Source organism: Ictidomys tridecemlineatus, unplaced genomic scaffold, assembly GCF_052094955.1.
Source record: "Ictidomys tridecemlineatus isolate mIctTri1 unplaced genomic scaffold, mIctTri1.hap1 Scaffold_82, whole genome shotgun sequence".
Lineage (NCBI taxonomy): Eukaryota > Metazoa > Chordata > Mammalia > Rodentia > Sciuridae > Ictidomys > Ictidomys tridecemlineatus.
This window is the reverse complement of record NW_027526077.1, coordinates 299,578-303,161: the sequence shown is the minus strand read 5'-3', so window position 1 is coordinate 303,161 and position 3,584 is coordinate 299,578. Positions and strand designations below refer to the sequence as shown.

Sequence of the window (3,584 nt, the reverse complement as noted above, 5' to 3'; positions counted from 1 at the left end):
ATTATGCTCACTATTGCTATCTTAGTGTGAATTTCAGACATCATGTCAGCTCTCTTAAAGTTTTGTAGACCAAATAATTTTTCATCACCTAACAAAACATAAAAATGCCTTTCAAATTGAAAATCTAGTATCGCTTGCATAATTTAAGGGCATGCTTAAGTAATTTAATATTAGAGCTTTTACATTAAGCTACTACAAACATGCTATATTTTAGTTGATTCAATTGCAATTATACAGAACATTGGCATTTTTACTTAAATTTACTTTTTACTATTATTCATTTAAAAATACTTTTCACTGCCAGGCACTGTGGCACATGCTTGTAATTCTAGTCCCTCATGAGGCAAAGGCAGAAGGATTGCGAGTTCAAAGCCAGCCTTAGCAACAGTGAGGCACTAAGCAACTCAGTGAGATCCTGTTTCTAAATAAAACACAAAATAAGGACTGGGGTTGTGGCTCAGTGGTAGAGTGCTTGCCTAGCATGCACGAGGCACTGGGTTTGATTCTCAGCACCACATAAATGTAAAATAAAAATATTATGAGTACCAAAAAATTATATATATATATATATATATATATATATATATATATATATATTTTTTTTTTTTTTTCCTTCCACAGGCCTGGGCTGTAGCTTAGTGGTAGAGCACTTGCCTAGCATGTGTGAGACTCTGGGTTTGATCCTCAGCACCACAGAAATAAAGCTATTGTGTCCATGTGTCCATTTACAACTAAAAATAATTTAAAAAATGTGTTTTAACAGGTAAAAAAAAATAAGTGGATTATTATTTAAAAATGAGCTTTAGGGAATAACATGTTGGCATTCCATCATAAATATTCAAGGATGATTTCAAAAATACATTTTAGTTTGTAATTCCCTAAAGATCATTTCTTTTCTAAAATTTACTTTTTAATTCATGATTTTTCTCTGCATTTGTTAATAACATAATCCAATGTATGTCCCCTTTATACCTATTTCAGAAATTGTGAGTGACAAAATGAATGTAAATTGGGACGTTGATTCCCGCTAATCTTTTGGTCTTCATCTTCTTTGATAACCAGCTATTGATTTCTGACTTTTGAAGATGGATGAAGTTACAAAAATTTCAAGTGATGGAAATTCCTTGATCAAAGCAGTCCATCAGAGCCGACTTCGCTTCACAAGACTTTTGCTAGAAGGTGGTGCCTACATCAATGAGAGCAATGACCTGGGGAAACGCCTTTAATGATTGCTTGTAAGACCAAACATGTGGATCCCCAGAGTGTCAGTAAAGCCAAATGGTGACGTACCTGTTAGAAAACAGTGCCGATCCCAATATACAGGACAAATCTGGGAAAACTGCCTTCATGCACGCTTGCTTAGAAAAAGCTGGTCCAGAAGTTGTTTCTTTGCTCCTAAAGAGCAGAGCTGACCTCAGCTTGCAAGACCAATCTGGTTACTCAGCTCTTGTTTATGCAATAAATGCAGAAGACAAGGAGACCCTGAAAGTTCTCCTTAGTGCTTGCAAGGCAAAGGGGAAAGAGGTCATCATTATAACCACTGCAAAATCATCCTCTGGGGGGCACACTACCAAACAGTACCTAAACATGCCTCCTGCAGACATCGATGGGTGTCACTCCCCAGCCACCTGCACCACTCCTTCTGAGATAGACATCAAAACAGCCTCATCGCAACTTTCACATTTTTCTGAAACTGAACTGACGCTTTTTGGCTTTAAAGACCGGGAGGCCTGTGGAAGCAGTGATGATACCTGGGAACCAGGCTCTCCCGTGAGGAAGCCTGCAGTGTTCCCTAATGGGCCCAAGCTATCCCAGGGTCCAGCCTGGATCAAAAGTACCCCATTATTAAAGCACCAGAACCGAGTGGCCTCCTTGCAAGAGGAGCTCCTGGATATTACACCAGAGGAAGAATTCTCCAAAACCAATGGGCTGGCACTTTCTAAGCGATTCATCACAAGGCACCAAAGCATTGATGTAAAAGATACTGCGCATTTGCTCAGAACCTTTGATCAGGCTGGTTTAAGGAATATGTCATATGATGAAATAAATTATCAATTTCTGTTTCCAGATGGAAATCAGCCATGTGCTGAAATTCCTGTTGATCAGGACCCAGACTCTAACCAGACGATATTTACCTCCACCTTGAGAAGCATAGTTCAAAAAAGAAACTCAGGGGCAAATCACTACAGCTCTGATTCCCAGCTCTCCGAAGGCCTTATTCCACCAACTTTAGAAGATGGCAAAGCATTTACAGTAAAAAAGAAGATCCTCTTGCCATCTTCTTCACTGTTGTCAGGCTCCAAATAATTGTCAGAGACCATCCCCCCAGGGCCCCTGAGCAGGAGAAATCCTGCAGTTTTAGAAAGGCGGGGTTCTGGAGCTTTCCCTTTAGATCACAATATTATGCAGACCAGGCCTGGGTTTCTGCCACCCTTAAATGTAAATCCTCACCCTCCCATCTCAGATATCAATGTCAACAATAGGATTTGCAGCCTTCTTTCTTGTGGTCAAAAAGTGCTTATGCCAACAGTTCCTATTTTCCCTAAAGAATTAAAAAGTTAAAAAAATGTTGTTAAGGAGACAGTCTTTGCAAACAGAACAAATTAAGCAATTGGTAAATTTTTAAGAGAAGGCTACAAAACACATTGTCTTCAGATGTCTGTGTCAGAGAAATACACACCTAGAAAAGAAAGCTTAAATGTCCATCCTTTTATGTCTTGTAATTGGTTAGCCCATTGTGGTTAGATAGACTAAAATATTATGTTTTGAATTAAGCACTGTGAACATATGCATATTGTACAGCTTCTGCTGAGGGAATTCTCTCAAACAAAATGAAAGCTATTTTTCTCAAAGCTTCCAAAATTTATCAGCCTTCATGTGGTCCAGGTTTTCCATTTAAACAAAAATGAGCAAAGAAAAATCACAATATTTTGAAGATTTAAAAAAATTTTTTCAGAATGTTTTTATTAGGAAACAATGTTTTCAAGTCATAATTATTTACCATTTCATGTCAACAAATAAGGTGATTTTCCACAATGCAAAAAGCATAAAAGAAAATGACAGCTCTAAAATGTTCTAACTTCAATCAACTCAAGGTACAAAGAAAGAAAGATCAAATTCTGAAAAAAAATGTTGACTGCAGGTAAGTTAAGAGTTAATTTAAAAATTTAAAAGGTCAAAACACTATAGTTAAAATAGGCCACTCGTATTCCTGGTGTCAGCTAAATCAGTATCAATCTGGCAGAGTCAGGGATTTTACAAGCTACTAATATCCTATGCCAAGTTTTTTGTGTGCTTTTTATTTTGCTTTGGTTGTTTTTAAACAACCTTATATACAACTGCTGTCTTATGGTATCATTCTTGTACCACATCTTTTAATTCCTGTTATTTTTGGAAGTAGCATCTACAGGTTTCCAATAACAAGGTAATACAAAATTCAAAAAGCATTCTTCCTAAATTACATCAATATATACTTGTCTTCCAAAAAGAAAAAAAAAAAAACAACCAACAAGGAAAAAAAAGGTTGAAATTTATCACAAACAGAAAATCATGCTTGCTTCATTTTAAAAAAGAAAGGCCAATTA

General features: G+C 36.7%; 1 pseudogene; it reads left to right on the top strand.

Moving 5' to 3' along the window:
• Window positions 1–1,007: 1,007 nt before the first annotated feature.
• On the top strand, window positions 1,008–3,344 carry LOC144374681 (ankyrin repeat domain-containing protein 34B-like; annotated as a pseudogene).
• Window positions 3,345–3,584: the final 240 nt, after the last annotated feature.